Here is a 19,616-nt window from a genome sequence, read left to right as displayed (position 1 = left end):
GGATAATACACCCATCTCAAGATCCTTAATGTAGTGACACCTGCGAAGTCTCTTTCCACATGTAAGGCAGCAGATTCACAGGCTTCAGGAATTAGGACATGGACATCCTTTAGGAAGGTGAGTATTATTCTGACTATCACAAATAAAAAGTGGACAAAAGGACTAGCCAACAGAGAGGAATGAAGAGTCAAACAGGAAACATCTAAAAACAAGTAAGTCTTTTCTTCCTCCTCTAGTCTTCTAATCTCACTCTAGCAAACTCTATTGGTAGAGTTGGAATCATTTGTCAAACAAAGAACTTTTTTGATCTATTCCCAGTCATAAACTCATTATTAAGCAGAGAATGGACACATGATGAAAAACAATAGCTTAATAAATATCATTGTGATCTGAATGTTCACATCTCCCCAAAGTTCCTATTTTGAAACTGAATACTCAATGTGATTGTATTAGGAGGTGGGACTTTCGGGAGGCAATTAGGTCCTGAGGGTGGAGCACTCCTGAATGGGAATAGTGCTTTTACAAGGGCTGAAGAAATCAGAGTTCTTACTTTCCACGCTGTAAGGACATAGAAAGAAGGCATTGTCCATAAGTAGGGTCGCACCAGGCGAGAATCTGCAGGCACCTTGATCTTGTAATTCTTAGCCTCCAAAATTGTGAAAAATAAATATTTGTTGTTTATAAGCCACCCACCCAGTTTATGGTATTTTGTTAAAGCAACTCAAACTGAGGCAGTTAATGTAATTTGGCATTACTGAGAACTAAGGATACAAACACACACACACAACCTTCAAAAGATATAAATTTTATCAGAGAAACTAGAAAAGTACAAAAACAATTGCAGCAACAGATACATTAGATAAATAATACAATAAAGCATATAAAAATGGGAGGCGGGAAGAGATAAATTGATCCAAATCAATGGGAAGAAATTGTACTGTGGAAGAAGCAATAATGTCTTTTCCCTGGTCTTTGGTAGAAAATAGGAATATTTTTAAATTATTATTATTTTTAAAATTTTGTTGTGTATAATTTGAATATTTCCAAATTTTGTTATTTTGAGTTATATTACCAATAATAAATGTTTTTTTCAAAACAATTGGTAATATGAAATAAGCTTGATACTTATTGTAAATTTATGGGATAAAGCTGAATCTATAAAATTGGCATTAAATATTTTAAAGATAAAATTTAGAAAGTCAATTACTAAAGTTGATAATTCCCTGGAGATATAAGTATGAGAAAACAGATATTTTTATTATATCGAAGTATGACATTGCTCATACAAACAAGCATGACAAATATCAATAGCTGATGAAAATAACTAGGAATTTTCATGTTTAATGTTTTACATGTTTTTAACTTTCATATGTACATTGTTTTCATGTATTCGTATAGCTTATGTGTGATTAATATGTATGTTTCCAAAGTCTACATTTTAATAATAAATAGCAATTAAAATAAAATTATATAAAATCAAATTTCTTTTTTGTCTACGTAATTCAAGGGTTAAAAACAATAATAGTTATTTGCTGTGAATCTGTCTTTTAATATGCATGCTATCTGAATGATATATTCCTATGTGCTTATTGTATACATTTCAAACAAAATAAACAATATATGTGATAATAGTTTTTACTTTTATTTCCCTAAAGTTAAATACCTGCAATTCACATTCAAAATAATGACTTAAATATTAGATAATAGTCATTTTTCTGATTAGTTGATATATATATGTATATAAAATATATACATATATATATATATATATATATTTTTTTTTTTTTTTTTTTTTTTTTTGAGACTGAGTCTCACTCTGTTGCCCAGGCTGGCTTGCAGTGCTGCGATCTCGGTTCACTGCAAGCTCTGCCTCCCGGGTTCATGCCATTCACCTGCCTCAGCCTCCCGAGTAGCTGGGACTACAGGCACCCACCACAACATCCAGCTAATTTTTTGTATTTTTAGTAGAGACGGCGTTTCACTGTGTTAGTCAGGATGGTCTCGATCTCCTGCCTTGTGATCCGCCCACCTCGGCCTCCCAAAGTGTTGGGATTACAGGCGTGAGCCACCGCGCCCAGCCTGGTTTATATATTTTTAAATTTTTAAAATATGAAATATATCACAGAAGCACAAACATGCACAAAACACAAGTGTATATCCCCATTATCCCCTAATGCCTACCCATTTTAAACTTACTTCCATCGTGCTGAAGTTAACATTGACATTTTTGGATATCAGTTTGAAACATGCTTAAAGATAGCTTTATTATGTAAGCTAGTATCTCAAAATCTATTGTTTAGTTTGGCCTGTTTTTAAAAAATGTTTAACTTACATAAAAGTTATCCTTAAGTGTGTTTACTCTTCTTAAGGCTATCTTCCTTTCACTGAGCATTATGTATATGAGAGTCATCTTTGTTGTTATGTGTATCTATAATCCATTCATTTTTTCTGATGTAATGCATTTAATTGTATGATTATATCATAATTACTTATGTATTCTATATTTGTTAAACAGTTGCAATTTTTCTGGTTTAAGAAAAATGCTACTATAAATGATTTTTTATTTCTATGAATATCATGGTCTATACATGCAAGAATTTTTTTGCTGAGTTTATGTATGACATGGATGCCAATATTCAAATGTAATAAATAATGCCAGACTTATCCAAACTTGTAGTGTCAATTTCTACTCCCACAAATATTGACCAACGTTTCAATTATTCCACCTTATGAATACTTTATATTATCTGATTTGTGTTTGTTTTTAATGATGGGCATTTGAGTGGTTCTGCTGTTTTGCTTTACATTCTCCTTCTTACTAATAAAGTTTCCTATCAGTCCATACTTTTTAATAATCACTGATATATCCTCTCTGGTTAACTGTCAGTTTAAGTCTACTACTAATTAGTCTTTGAGTTTTGTGACATTTTAAAATTATCTTATGAGAGTTACTGATATTTTGCCACTCTGTAGGTTGTCTTTTTAGTCTCAATGGTTTTTTTTTTTTCATAAATATAGTATCTAGGATTTTTTTTTGCTGCTTATAAGCAAAATAAGAAATATTTTCATTTTGGGTTATTGCATTTTTATACCACTTGAAATTATTTCTCAGCTCCAAGTTTATGTTGATAATCATCTATCTCATCTCCAAAGTTATTTATTTACCTTTAAATATGCCATCAACATGGAATTGCTACCGTTTAAACGGTGTGATTTAGGGGCTGTATCCGACTGCCTTTGTATTAATACTAAACGAATCTGCATCATTTATTAAGAAAAACTATTTATTGAAAAGATTGTCATTTACTCAAAAGACCTTGGTTCCATAAGAACAACCTTGTTATAAATCAAGAGGATCTATTTCATGGTCTCTACTATATTTCATCGGTTTATTTATAGAGTTTTTCACAATTCCAAATGATCTTAATTACTGTGAATTGTAAGTCTTGATGTCATATAGAGGATAACCTCTCGCCTTTGTCTTGCTCAAAATTATCTTGCTGGTCTTAGCTCTTTGCTTTTTTATATAAATTTTTGAATGAAGTTGTCAATTTCTCCTCAGAAAACACTTGAATCTTTTATTAGGACATGAAATTGACCGTGGATTGTAGATAAATAAGAGCAAAACATTACTTTTACATTATTTTCACAATTCTGAATATTACAAACCATGAATACATTATGTACTACTATTCATTAGATATTTTCATTTATTTCAGTAATGATTTATAGGTGTCTATAAAAGAGGTCTTGCACATCTTTGTTACATTTATTTCTACCATTTGGCATTTTGAAGTTAACTTTACATCTTTTAACATTTCATTCATAAATTTCTTACAGTTATCTAAAAATTTTGTATCATACATGTACACACATGCCTGATATTTTGCATAGAGACCTAATTTCTTCCCTGCTGTAGTAGAATGCAGATGAGAGAAAAAAAAAAAAAGACAAAAAACTGCCATTATTGACAATATGAGAGTATGGACAGAAGAAAAGAGAAAAAAAAAAAAAAGATCTTTGAACTAAATTACTAGACTAGAGATGCTATTAGCTAACATTACTGGTTTGAGATCTTTAAAGGAAAGATTTCAACATTTAAGTATTAAAGATCACATTTCCTTAAGAATTTTGCTGATCTGTATATTAAATAGACTTATTCAGATGAAGAAATATTCTTATCTCCATTTCCACAAAACATTTAATGACAATGAATGTTTAATTTTACCCAAATATTATTCCTACTTTTAGTGAAATAGCTATGATTATTTTATTCTTTGTTTGAAAATATGAATTTCATTAATTTATTTTTAAAATAGTAAATATTTCTTATTTTTATTATTTTGTTCTACAAATGAGATGTAATAATGTATACCATAGTGTTTATCAGTAGGCTATTATGGAAAAATGTAAAAGTAGAGCTAGCATAAAGTGAAAAGTATAGCACAAATACCAAACTTATACCTTGAAACTCTAAAATTTCATTACTTATTTATATGATAATTTAATTTCCTATTTTTAAAATTTATATATCTTATATATATATAATGTTTGTGAAGTGTATTGAACATTAATTTCCTAAATTACAGATAATAGAGAAAAACTACATCTGCTCTGGGGTTTAGTCTATGAAATTTTTCACAATATTATTTTAATAAATTGCTTTTATTGCAAAGAAAATTTTGTTGGATGTGATCTCTCTGGAAAAGAGCATGGGATATCTACTGTGTAACCAAAATATTATATTACCATTAAAGAACAAAATAGATTTATACATAATAGGCTCATTAAAATATCCTAATTATTGGCATTATTTTGTTTTTACACATTTATTTCACAAACCAGGCATAAAATAAATGATAATTTTGAAATAAAATAGAGTTCAGCCTCATAAAATATGACTGTGTCTGAAGGTTCTATCAAATCTCTCAAGGGAAAAATCCAATCTAATAAAAATCGGTATCCAATAATTTAATGTTGCACTCCAAATATTTTATTGGAACATGATATTGTTAGCGTGCAAGCTGTTGTGCTGACATTTGATTACATTTTTAAATGGCTGAGAAACTAAACATGACAGGATTTACTTTCCAGTTTGTTTTCTACACCCAAGGTCATCTAAGCTTTTGTGGCATACGAGAAAGAATGTTTATGTAACACCAGCATGTATTACTAAATGAAATCTTAGAGTGTAACATATTATTTATCTTATTAAATGTCATGTAATTTATTTTGTTTAAATATCATATTACAACCTAAAAAATACAGTGGTTGTTTGTGTTTTGGAGATTAATATATCCAAATATAAAAGTGTTATAGCTTGATATATAAAAACACTAAGGAAATACATATGCATATATAGTCAGACAAATTGAGGTTATAAATATTTGTCTAAGTGGAACCTAATTAAACTGAAGAGCTTCTGCATAACAAGAGAAATGACCAATAGAGTAAACAGACAACCTCCAGAATGGGAGAAGATATCTGTGAACTGCATCTGACAAAGGCCTAATATCTAGAATCTATAGAGAACTTAAAAAATCAACAAGCAAGGAAAAAATAACCCCATTAAAAATGGGCAAAGATCATGAACAGATATTTCTCTGAAAAAGACATACAAGCAGACAAGAAACATGAAAAAATGCCCAGCATCACTAGTCATCAGAGAAATGCAAATCAAAACCACAGTAAGATACCATCTCATGTCTATGAGAATGGCTGTTACTAAAAAGTCAAAAAACAACAGATGCTGGTGAGGCTGCACAGAAAAGAGAATGCTGATATATTGTTGCTAAGAATGAAAAATTAGTCCTGCCACTGTGGAAAGCAGCTTGGAAATTCTCAAAGAACTGAAAACCAAGCTATCATTTAATCCAGGAATCCCATTATTTGGTATATACCCAAATGAATATAAAGCATTCTGCCAAAAAGACACATGTTCTTGTATATTTGTGGCAGGACTATTCACAGTAGCACAGATATGGAATCAATCCAAGTGCCTACCAATGGTAGAGTGGATAAGGAAAATGTGGTACATATACACTGTGGAATACTATGCAGCCACAAAGAAGAATTAAATCACATCCTTTGCAGCAACTTGTATGCAGTTGGAGGCCATAATCCCAAGTCAATTAAGACAGAAAGAAAACCAAATACCACATGGTCTCACTAATAAGTGAGAGCTAAATTTTGAGCACACATGGACATAAACTTGGGAACAATAGATACTGGGGTCTAGTCAAGAGGGTAGGGAGGAGGTGTGGATTGAAAAGTTACCTAACAGGCTCTATACTCAGTACCTGGGTGATAGGATCCACATACCAAACTCCAGAATTATACAATATTTCCATGTATAAAAGCCTACACATGTAGTCCCTGCATCTAAAATAAATTTTGAAATCAACTAAATAAATATTTGCCTGTGCATATGTAGGTATAACTGTATATTCATATGAAATGGGTCTACATCTTTTAATATTTAATTTTTAAAAAAGGACAGAATAAAATTTTCCTAAAAGATATATGGTAATTATTAATTCAAAATGTATCCATATATGTATACTTCTATTAACCTCTCGATTTGCACTCAAATGACTATGCATTTTAGTAATATGAAGCAAATAGTAATATCTCCCAACAAAAAATATGATACAAAAAAGCTAAATTAACACTTGTAAAAAGAAAATGTGGGTATTCAAAAACACATATTAATGTTCTCAAATGTAAGAACATATGAATGTTCTTACTTTAAGAGAACATTTATCCTGAACTTTCTGATCATGAAACTTTCCAGGTATGCTGATATATTCAATTTTATTTTTAATTTTTGACATATACATTTACTATAAAAATTTATGTTGCTATCATCATTAGCTTTCTTTCTTCTTTTTTCCTTTAGAGATAGAATATTTCTGTTGCTCAGGCTGGAGTGCAGTGGTGCAATCATGGCTCACTGTAACCTCAAACTCCTGGGCTCAAGTGATACTTCCACCTCTGCCTCCCAAGGGGCAAACCACTTCAGGTACAAGCCACCATGCTCAGCTAGTTTTGTTTTGTTTTGGTTTTTGGTAGAGACAGAGTTCCCCAGAAACCCTATGTTCCCCAGCATACTCTCGAACTCCTGACCTCAAAGGATTCTCCCATCTTGACCTCCCGAAGGGCTGAGATTACAAGCACAAACCATGAGCCACCACACCCAGCCTATTATTTATATTCTATAACTATGTTGTAGTGTGCTCAATTAAAATTATATATATAAATAAGGTATCTATATCTTATTCTCCATGACTTTTAGGATAGATTATTATTATGTTTGTTTTAGTTTCCATAATATGCCATTAGGCATATCATCTGAAACATAGAGACACTAGAAAAACCTGTCAGGCATGCAAAATTGGGTTTATGGAAATTACTGCAGCAAAGGAAAATAGCACCTTGACAGTTTTAAGTTTCCCAAATGTTGTCAATTAAGAAAGCAAATTTATTGAATTTTGTAATCTGAGAATGACTGATTAAGGGAGGCCTTTCAAGTAGGAGTTTAGGATTAAGTAAATATAATTTATGAATGATAAGATAAGGGTCTCAATGAGAATGTTGATGAATAAATTGTCATGATAGGAGAACTGCTTGACCACATGAACAAATTCTGGCCTGCATAAATTTGTTTGCAAGAATTTCCAGAAGTGAACAGTAAACTTATTTGTTGACTTGGTGTGTCATCTTCTGGGCAAGAATATCCCAGAGGGCACAGTTAAATTATCTTGACCCAGGTGGTCTCATTCTCAGTTTCAACAGTTGAGTTATGTTAAAGCAGATGTTCACAGTTCTTATAATTTTGTTCAGTGACATAGGTTAAAATAAAATCTCCGGATATATTTTCCCTACAGAGATAAACTGAATTTCTATTAGGTATCTATAACAATTGAAATATATGTTCATGATATAACAAAGGAGTAGGAAGTGGAAAAGCTGTCAGAAGGGCACCAAAAGGTCTGGAAACCCTAGTTCAAGTACAAAATCTAAGAAAAAACATTAGCAAATTCTTACGTTCTTTTTTCAGAATCTCTTTGTGTTGACTGTGCTCTCTATATAATCTTCAAACCAAGGTGTTTTTAAGATTCACTGTCAAAGATCAACAAAATTGACAGACAGCTAGCAAGACTAATAAAGAGGAAAAGAGAGAGGAAACAAATAGATGCAATAAAAAATGATAAAGGGGATATCACCACCGACCCCACAGAAATACAAACTACCATCAGAGAATACTATAAACACCTCTGTGCAAATAAACCAGAAAATCTAGAAGAAATGGATAATTTCCTGGACACTTACACTCTCCCAAGACTAAACCAGGAAGAAGTCGAATCCCTGAATACACCAATAGCAGGCTCTGAAATTGAGTCAATAATTAATAGCCTACCAACCAAAAAAAGTCCAGGACCAGATGGATTCACAGCTGAATTCTACCAGAGGTACAAGGAGGAGCTGGTACCATTCCTTCTGAAACTATTCCAATCAATTGAAAAAGAGGGAATCCTCCCTAACTCATTTTATGAGGCCAACATCATCCTGATACCAAAGCCTGGCAGAGACACAACAAAAAAAGAGAATTTTAGACCAATATCCCTGATAAACACCGATGCAAAAATCCTCAATAAAATACTGGCAAACCAGATTCAGCAGCACATCAAAAAGCTTATCCACCATGATCAAGTGGGCTTCATCCCTGGGATGCAAGGCTGGTTCAACATTCACAAATCAATAAACGTAATCCAGCATAGAAACAGAACCAAAGACAAGAACCACATGATTATCTCAATAGATGCAGAAAAGGCTTTTGACAAAATTCAACTGCCCTTCATGCTAAAAACGCTCAATAAATTCGGTATTGATGGAACGTACCTCAAAATAATAAGAGCTATTTATGACAAACCCACAGCTAATATCATACCGAATGGGCAAAAACTGGAAAAATTCCCTTTGAAAACTGGCACAAGACAGGGATGCCCTCTCTCACCACTCCTATTCAACATAGTGATGGAAGTTCTGGATAGGGCAATCAGGCAAGAGAAAGAAATCAAGGGTATCCAGTTAGGAAAAGAAGAAGTCAAATTGTCCCTGTTTGCAGATGACATGATTGTATATTTAGAAAACCCCATTGTCTCAGCCCAAAATCTCCTTAAGCTGATAAGCAACTTCAGCAAAGTCTCAGGATACAAAATTAATGTGCAAAAATCACAAGCATTCTTATACACCAGTAACAGACAGAGAGCCAAATCAGGAATGAACTTCCATTCACAATTGCTTCAAAGAGAATAAAATACCTAGGAATCCAACTTACAAGGGATGTAAAGGACCTCTTCATGGAGAACTACAAACCACTGCTCAGTGAAATAAAAGAGGGCACAAACAAATGGAAGAACATACCATGCTCATGGATAGGAAGAATCAATATCGTGAAAATGGCCATACTGCCCAAGGTTATTTATAGATTCAACGCCATCCCCATCAAGCTACCAATGAGTTTCTTCACAGAATTGGAAAAAACTGCTTTAAAGTTCATATGGAACCAAAAAAGAGCCCGCATTGCCAAGACAATCCTAAGTCAAAAGGACAAAGCTGGAGGTGTCACGCTACCCGACTTCAAACTATATTACAAGGCTACAGTAACCAAAACAGCATGGTACTGGTACCAGAACAGAGATATAGACCAATGGAACAGAACAGAGTCCTCAGAAATAATACCACACATCTACAGCCATCTGATCTTTGACAAACCTGAGAGAAACAAGAAATGGGGAAAGGATTCCCTATTTAATAAATGGTGCTGGAAAAATTGGCTAGCCATAAGTAGAAAGCTGAAACTGGATCCTTTCCTTACTCCTTATACAAAGATTAATTCAAGATGGACTAGAGACTTAAATGTTAGACCTAATACCATAAAAACCCTAGAAGAAAACCTAGGTAGTACCATTCAGGACATAAGCATGGGCAAGGACTTCATGTCTAAAACACAAAAAGCAGCGGCAGCAAAAGCCAAAATTGACAAAAGGGATCTAATTAAACTAAAGAGCTTCTGCACAGCAAAGGCAACTACCATCAGAGTGAACAGGCAACCTACAGAATGGGAGAAAATTTCTGCAGTCTACTCATCTGACAAAGGGCTAATATCCAGAACCTACAAAGAACTCAAACAAATTTACAAGAAAAAAACAAACAACCCCATCAAAAAGTGGGCAAAGGATATGAACAGACATTTCTCAAAAGAAGACATTCATAGAGCCAACAGACACATGAAAAAATGCTCATCATCACTGGCCATCAGAGAAATGCAAATCAGAACCACAATGAGATACCATCTCACACCAGTTAGAATGGCAATCATTAAAAAGTCAGGAAACAACAGGTGTTGGAGAGGATGTGGAGAAATAGGAACACTTTTACACTGTTGGTGGGATTGTAAACTAGTTCAACCTTTATGGAAAACAGTATGGCGATTCCTCAAGGATCTAGAACTAGATGTACCATATGACCCAGACATCCCACTACTGGGTATATACCCAAAGGGTTATAAATCATGCTGCTATAAAGACACATGCACACGTATGTTTATTGCGGCACTATTCACAATAGCAAAGACTTGGAATCAACCCAAATGTCCATCTGTGACAGACTGGATTAAGAAAATGTGGCACATATTCACCATGGAATACTATGCAGCCATAAAAAATGATGAGTTTGCATCCTTTGTAGGGACATGGATGCAGCTGGAAACCATCATTGTCAGCAAACTATCACAAGAAGAGAAAACCAAACACCGCATGTTCTCACTCATAGGTGGGAACTGAACAATGAGATCACTTGGACTCGGGAAGGGGAACATCACACACCGGGGCCTATCATGGGGAGGGGGGAGGGGAATGGGATTGCATTGGGAGTTATACCTGACATAAATGATGAATTGATGGGTGCTGACGAGTTGATGGGTGCAGCACACCAACATGGCACAAGTATACATATGTAACAAACCTGCACGTTATGCACATGTACCCTAGAACTTAAAGTATTAAAAAAAAAAAAAAAAGAAAAAGATTCACTGTCTTCTTCTAGGCATGCTGAGATGGAATAAAGTGGGTAATGCACATGCCTGCTGGTGAAGATCTCTCAGGTCTGTTATAGCTTTAATCTTTGCCCTTTCACAGTATATAATTACTATTATAGTTTCACTGGGTTTCTCTATTAATCACATTATATGTCTAGTTGCCATATTCAGTTACTATTCTTCATTCTTTATATAATTTGACCTATTTGTGGATAAAACATTGGTGAATATAATATCCTTAGTTAAAGTGTTTTAATGTTTGTTTCCATGAGACAATCTTTTGGCTTTCAAACAAGTGGATAAAGAAAATGTTGCATATATACAACATGGAATACTACTCAGCCATAAAAAGGAATGAAATAGTAGGATTTGCAGCAAACTGGATGGAATTGGAGGCCATTATTCTAAGTGAAGTGACTCAGGAACAAAAATAAATATATTGTATGTTCTCACTTATATATGGGAGCTAAGCTATGAGGATGCAAATGCATAAGAATGATATAATATACTTTGGTGACTCGGAGGGCAGGGTGAGAGGGAGAAGGATAAAAGACTATACACTGGGTACAGTGTACTCTGCTTTTGTGACAGGTGCACCAAAATCTTAGAACTCACCACTAAAGACCTTTGTCCACATGTTGGAAGTAGCAATTCATTTCAGGTCAATGATTGTTTATCAGATATCAATTTTATCTACATCTCAACAGCATTTGAAAGCTAGCTATCATTTTTTTATGAATAATTATTCAATAAATACATAGGAAAAGGTTTTGGAGATATGCATCCATTTGAAAAAAAATCGTGGATGAAACTCATGTCCTAGAAATGTTGGAAAAAAGAAAAAGATATGAATGCATAAAATATATGCAGATTCTAGTCTATTTTATCATTTATTACTTTTGAATATACACAAGTCCATTATAAAATGTTAACAACTATCAAAACTTATGCACATGAATACTTACAGACCGTGCATGTCACCATTCCCCGTCTGGAGAAATGTCAACAAGTGTAAAGATGCGATACTAAATTAAAACCTCATAAAATTAACTATATTACATACTGAACTACTTCAAAAATTTAGTAGCCACCTCCTATTGCAAGTGGATGGTGATTGTCTCCATCTGAGCAGTCCATCTCTCCAGTAAATTGTGTATCAGTAAAAAGTGATCTTTTATGGTCCTTACATATTTTTATCATGTTTAGTGCAATATGGCAATCCTTGAAAAATGCTATAAGACCATAAAAATTGTCACGACCATGCTGGAAATGCTCTCAAGAAGCAGAGAAAAGTCATGGTATTCCAAGAAAGTTGAACTGCTTGGTGTGTATCATAGCTTTAGGTCTATAGCTGCAGTTATCCAAATTTTAAGATAAGTGAATCCTGAGTAAGGACCATTGTGAACACAGAAAAAGGAAATTCATGAAGCCAAAGCTGCATCCACACAAGAAGGCAAAAAACCTTGCACTTCTTGTGAAATACCTTTTTATCTTGTATTAAAAATACAACTTTTATGTAGTTGTAACATTGCTATAAGTAAAGCATACCTATAGATTCTAATATGATTTGAGCAAAAGCAAAAAGAAGGTGAAAGATCTAATGCTGGAATATGTAATGTCTGTAAAAGATGGTTAATAATTTTAAAAATAGATTTAGATTAAGAATATTTCAAGATAACAAAAGAATCAGCATCTGTCCAGCAAGAGACAGCAGACAAGTTCCCAGATGTTGATAAGAAAATCATTGAGGAAATAGGATATTTGCTTGAAGAAATTTTTAGTGTAGATTAAAGTGCCCTATCTTGGAGTAAAAAATGTTACAAATGGCATTTATTGGTCTAGAAAGAGAAGCAATTACCAGGCTTCAAAGCAGGAAAAGATAGGCTAATTCAACAGTTTTGTGCAAATGCAGATGGGTTTATGATCAGGACTGCCCTTATGTATAAAGCTGCTAATCCCTAAGTCTTGAAGGGCAAAGATAAACACTAAGTTAGAGTCAATAATCCCAGTCAGAACTTGAGTTCCCAAAAGTTGCCATTCTTTGGGTTGTACAACAATAAGTCCTGGACAGTGAGAACTTTTTTTTTTTTTTTTTTTTCTGAATTGGTTCTATCAATGCCTTCTCCCTGAAGTCAAGTAGTGCCTTGCCAGTAACAGGCTGCCTTTTAAAATTATTTTAATATTGGCCAATGCTCCTAACCACCCAACACTCCATGAGTTCAACATTGAAGGTGTTGAACAATCTGCTTGTCCCCAAATACAGCAACACCATTTCAGCCTGTAGATCAGGAAGTCATGAGGATCTTTAAGGCTTATTGCACTCGGTACTCTTATGGAAAGTATTGTCAACACTATAGAAGAGAACGTCAATAGAGAAAAGTGTGAAAGTCTGGAAAAATTATACCATTGAAGATGCTGTGATTGCTACAGAAAAAAAGCTTTGAAACACATCAAGACCAAAACAATAAAAAATTTCTATTGGAGAAAACTGTGTCCTGATGTTGTATACGGCATTGCAGAATTTGTGACAGAGTCAATCAAGGATATTATACAAGAGTCTGTGGAGTAGATGGATCAAGATGGTGGAATAGAAGGCTTCACCAATAGTTCTCCCTGCAAGGGCAACAATGTAACAACAATCTACACACAATAAATTACCTTCATAAGAACCGAGAATCAGGTGAGCACTCACAGTACGAAAGAAAGAGGCATAGAAGAGGTAGCAAAAACAGTATTGAATCTCTGATCCCACCTTTTACCCACTGGCAGTAGCTGCATGGTGCAGAGAGCATTTCTGGGTGCTGGGTAGGGAGACAGCAGCAGTTGTGAGGCATTGAAATCAGTGCTGTCCTGTTACAACAGAAAGGAAAATCAAGCCAAACTCAACTAATGCCTGCCCACAGAGGAAACATTTACACCAGCCTTAGCCAGGGGAGAATCACTAATTCCACCAATCAGAGCTTGAGTTCCCACAAGCCTCGCTACTGTGGGCTACAGTGCTCTGGGGCTTTAAATAAATTTGTAAGGTGGTCTAGGCCACAGGGACTGCAGACCCTAGATAAATCTTACTGCTGAACTCGGCCCAGAGCCAGGAGACTGGGGGTACACAACTTACTGAGACACCAACTGGGATGCCTAAGGGAGTGCAGGCATCACCCTCCCCTAACCCGAGGATGCACAACTTGCAGCTCAACAAGAGATCCCTAATTGTACTTGAGAAGAGGAGAGGAAAGAGTAGGGAGAACTTTGTCTTGCATCCAAGATAACAGCTCAGTCACAGCAGGATAGGATACTTGTCAGAGCCACAAGACCCCTTTTCCAGGCCCTAATTTCCAGATGACATTTGTAGACACACCCTGGACCAGAAGGAAACCTGCTTCCTTAAAGGGAAGGGTCCAGTGTTGAAAGCATTAGCCAATTGCTAAATGAAGAGCCCTTAAGCCCTGAATAACCAGCAGCAATACCCAGTTGAAGACTTTGGGTGAGACTCTGAGATTTGCTGGCTTCAGGTGAGACTCAGCACATTCCTGGCTACAGTGGCTATGAGTTGAGACTCTTTCTTCCTGACAAAAGCAGAGAAAAATGTAAAGGGGACTTTGGTTTGCACATAGTACCAGCTCAGCCACACAGAGTTAGCGTGTCAAGCAGGCTCTTAGGGTTGCCCTGATGCCAGGACTTGGTTCTTGGACACCATTTCTGAACCTGCCCTTGCTCAGAGGGGAGCCCACTGCACTGAAGGGTGAGTTCCAGGCCAGGGAGCATTCATGGCAAGCTGACTAAAGAGCCCTTGGGCCTTCAGGGAACATCAACAGTCATCTGTAAGAACTCCCCTTAGGGCTGTGATGGAAGTGGCCTCAGGGAGAGGCTCCTCTGCCTTTGGAAAGGGGAGGGAAGAGTGAGAAGGACTGCATATTGTGGCTTGAGTGCCAGCTCAGCTGCAATACAACAAAATGCCAAGTAGACTTCTAAGGTTTTGACTTTAGTCTCTGGCTCCTGTGGTACCTCTGGATCTGCCAGGGTCCTGGGGAAACTCACTGTCCTGAAGAGAAGTACAAAGGCCTGATTGGCTTTGCCACCTGATGATTGTTGAGCCCCAGAGCCTTGAGTGAACATAGGCCGTACCAAGCAGTGGTTATGGCAAGCTTTGGGCAAGATCCAGTGCTGTGCTGGCTTCAGGTCTGACGCAGTGCTATCATAGTAGTGGTGGCTACAGGGTTACTTGTGTCACTCCACCTCCAGCTTCAGGTAGATCAGAACAGAGAGAGAGACATCATTTTTTGGTAGAAAGAAAGGAAGAGAACAAGAGTCTCTGTCTGGTAATCCAGAAGACTTTCTAAGATCTTGTCCAAGAACATTAAGGCAGTACCTCTATGGGTCTGCAAGAACCACAGCAATACTGCACTTGGGATATCCCCTAAACCAGGTATAGCTTAAATCACAACACTCAAGTCCTTTTGAATATCTGGAAAGCCTTCCAAGAAGGATGGGTACAAAAAAGCTCAGACTGCAAAGACTACAGTAAATACCTAACTCTTCAAGGCCCAGACACAGATGAACGTCTATAAGTATCAAGATAATCTAGGTCAACTGTATGGTTAATTTCCCCAGAGCATCCAGAGCAGAAGTTATGCCCAAGTTCCAACAGCTTTTGCTAAATGACTAGCTCCAATAGTGATTCATAGTAGATGCTTCAAAAATATGTTTATCTACCCTCCATTTCTTATTCCTTTGCCAATATCTAGCAAAATTTAAAGTATTTTAAAATGTTATAATAAAGAACATTATTCATTTGAAAAAAACAAATTAATTAAAGAATATTACAGATGCCTGAGCCTGAAAAAGACCAAAGGAATAATATAGGTTTGTTTGTTTGTTTGTATTTTTGAAAAAGTGAATACATTCTAGTTGGGGTAAAACCCTTACTTCAACTTGACAAAATAAAACCTGTGTACAGTATAAAAAAGTAGGATCTTTCTGATTGCATCCATATCTTTTCTGTGGTAGAATTTCATTCCAGAAATATTGGGAAATCACAAATACCCTCCAGAACCAAGTATTTTCAACAGAATTACAGCAATAATAAATAGAAGCTGGCAGAGAGGGTTTCTTTTCTCTTAATAGTGATTAGATAAGCAGATTATCTAAAGAATTCCATTGTAAGTAAATCTGAGTCATATCAAGATAAGAAAAATTCAAAACAATAATATAAACTCAGTTTTTATATGTTAGTGAGTTTTGTCCTTTCTTGCATAAATGTAAGACAAAGTCACAGTCGACTTGAAATGGTAATTTTATTTTTCATCTCTCAATGTCATATGTTGTAAGCTTTCCTAAATGACATTTAAACCTGACTCAGTCATCTAAACAGTAAAACCTATTTATGTTCTGCTCAGTTAGTAACTATATCACTTATGTAGAAAGAAAACAAAAACCAATTTCACAATATATTAGGATTTTTTAAATAACCAATATTTACACATCCATATTTATCTTCTTATTGCAATATCATTTCATTTATCATCATTCCAAAACCTTCATGCTTACAAAAATGTATGAAGAATGCAAGAAAATTATTGATTTACACTAACATCTATTTTCAGGTTGGTACTAGAATATTAAATTTTCTTTTTTAATTACAGAAGATAAAATAAATTTACCTTTTTCCTTAGTTGTATCTTTGCAGTAAAACCAACCAATTGGTTGATGAAATTTAATATGTCTATTTTTTGGGCAAACTAACTTTAAGTTTTATAAATGATTGATCAGTAACTTTTACATATCTAACAGCTGGGGTTCACCCCTTAGTAAGCCTTCAGGAATGATATGAGGAGATTGACTTCCAAAAGCAACTTTATAAGACTATTCCTTCTGCACAATTCTGAGTAATATATTACTAGGAAGAGTACGGCAATTTTCTCTCTCCCATTTAGACCTCAAATTTGATGTTATACTTTCAGACATTTACCTTGTCTAATACCTTGTATTTTCATTGTCTAACATAGTGTCTTATCACTAGTAAAATACAAAGAATTATGTCATAATCATTTAATTATAAAATGTGAAGCTTTTTTTTCTATGCAGTGTCTTTTAGTGTAGCAAAGAAATAGAGTTCATTTAACACAGAAAACTTCTTGCCTAGAAAACACCTTTTTTGTTGTTATGTGGTTTCTGTATTCCAATTTTCAATAACTCTCAGAAGCAATTGCTTTTTATTTGATGTAGTTATTAATACATTTTCTTGATTCCATCTCAGGCCAAGACAACTTTTCTGCTATATTCTAATCTACAGAGGTTGTGAAACATAACATAAACTATCACAATGGTGCACTGCATTATTGATATAATGCTGAATAGACCAGATGGACAAAATGTAACAAATGTATTAGATGGCTTTGAGGACTATTATTTTAAAGTAAATAATTGAATACAATACATTTGTTAAAAACTTTATTCAAAGAATTAAACTATCAGAAAGGGGTGAACAGGCTAACACAAACATAACACCAGCAGAAGCAGCTGCCACAGTTAGAACTCTAGGAAAAATGGAGGGAGGAATAGAATCTTGGAGGGAGGAATAGAATCTTGGAGGGAAGGTGCTGGAATCTGGACCCTCTAAAGGTAATACTGTGCCAGTATTTCATCAGCTTTTAGAATGTGTTTGAGCTATAGGTTGCTAGGATGCAAAAATCTCTGAAGGAGCATGGTAGTCGATTTTGGGAGTGTTAATAGAAGATAAAGATTAGAATGAATACAGTTGTCATATGAAATATTCAAACAATCAACATGATTTTGCAATAACATCAAAGAATATAATCAGTTCCCTTCCTTCCTAAATACACTGTAAATTCCCTCTACTGGTCCTTATTTATTAAAGCTAATAGTGAGTCTACTGACACAAAAGAAATGAAGAAATGTAGTTTGCAGTTTCAGCAGCAATGTCTCTAAGCAGAATACAAACAGTAGGTTTGACAAGAAGAGACACAAACATAATGATTGGTACCTAATTGAAAAATGGATTACTGACTTTTGACTTCTGGTAATAGTGAAGTAAGACCCTAAAGGGATATTATCCTCATAAAACAAGCATACAATCTGGACAATATGTAAACATCAATCACCTAAAGTAACAGGAGAGTGAGCCAGAACTGATAGACTCTGGTAGTGAGTAGACACTGAAAAAACATGAGGAGGGGAACTACAAGTCCTCATTTTTTTTTGCAGCTTTTCACCTTGCGTAAGTGCCCTTCACAGGACACCGGTGACAAAATAGTGGAGTCAGTGGTCAAAAACAATTTTTCTGGCCAAGGAAAAAATACACAGAAGTTGGATATCTATGAACATGAAACATAATGGAAAAATTCCAGGGAGCCAGAAAAGATTATTTCCAAATTTTGTCAATTGTATCCACATTTCTGACTGAACCTGATTCATACGGATGTGCAGTATACTGAAAGCAGTGTATTACTCCCTTTTCATGCGCTGATAAAGACATACCTGATAGAACAAAAAGAGGTTTAATGGATTTGCAGTTTCATATGGTTGGGAAGGTTCCCCAAGCATGGGAGAAGGCAAGGAAGAGTAGCAGGCCATGTCTCACGTGGATGGTAGCAGGCAAAGAGATAGCTTGTGCTGGGAAACTCCCATATTTAAAGCCATCAGATCTCCTGAGACTTATTCACTATCATGAGAGCAGCATGGGAAAGACTTACCCCCATGATTCAATTACCTTTCAATGGGTCCCTCCCACAGCACATGGGAATTCAAAATGAGATTTAGGTGGAGACACAGCCAAATCATATCAAGCAGCTATAATAAATACAAAATTTTCAGAAATATGAATGAAACTACTACCCAGAAAAAGAAGTTTTGGTTAATGTACAGTTAAAATAACTGCCTGATAAAACAAAAGTGAACGTTTCTCAAAAGAATAAGAATAGAATATAAAATCTTCATAATGTAACATTCATAATGTTAAGGAAATAATCTCAAATTAACTAACACAAAAAACTAAGAAAATAAAACATATTTGTGAAAGAAATAAAAATGTTAATCGAGAACAATTGTGACAGGAACCCAGTGTTGAATTCGGCAACAACAGAATTTTAAAGTGGCTTTAATACTACATTCAAATAAATAAAACGATGTATTAATGCAATGAAATTCTGTGTGTGTGTTGGAATTAACACAAAAGAATAAAAATTGTTAAAAAATTAGAAATTCTAAATGTGAACTAATTGAAATAAGATAATTACAAGATGAACTTAAAACTAAATAGAGATTATATGGGAAGGAGTAGATGAACTTGAAGATGTATCAATAAAAATAATTCAATCTGAAGAACAGAGGGAAACAAGAGTAAAACAGATGAGCCAATACACAGGGACCTATACAATTATGCCAAAAGACTAAAAATTGGAATGTCCGGAGAGGAAGGATGGATAGAAAGAGAAAGACACATTTGAAGAAACAATAACTAACAGCGTAAAAAATGTGATGAAAACAAAATCTAACTGGC

This window comes from Rhinopithecus roxellana, chromosome 4, assembly GCF_007565055.1.
Source record: "Rhinopithecus roxellana isolate Shanxi Qingling chromosome 4, ASM756505v1, whole genome shotgun sequence".
NCBI classification, from domain to species: domain Eukaryota; kingdom Metazoa; phylum Chordata; class Mammalia; order Primates; family Cercopithecidae; genus Rhinopithecus; species Rhinopithecus roxellana.
This window is presented reverse-complemented; position numbering follows the sequence as displayed.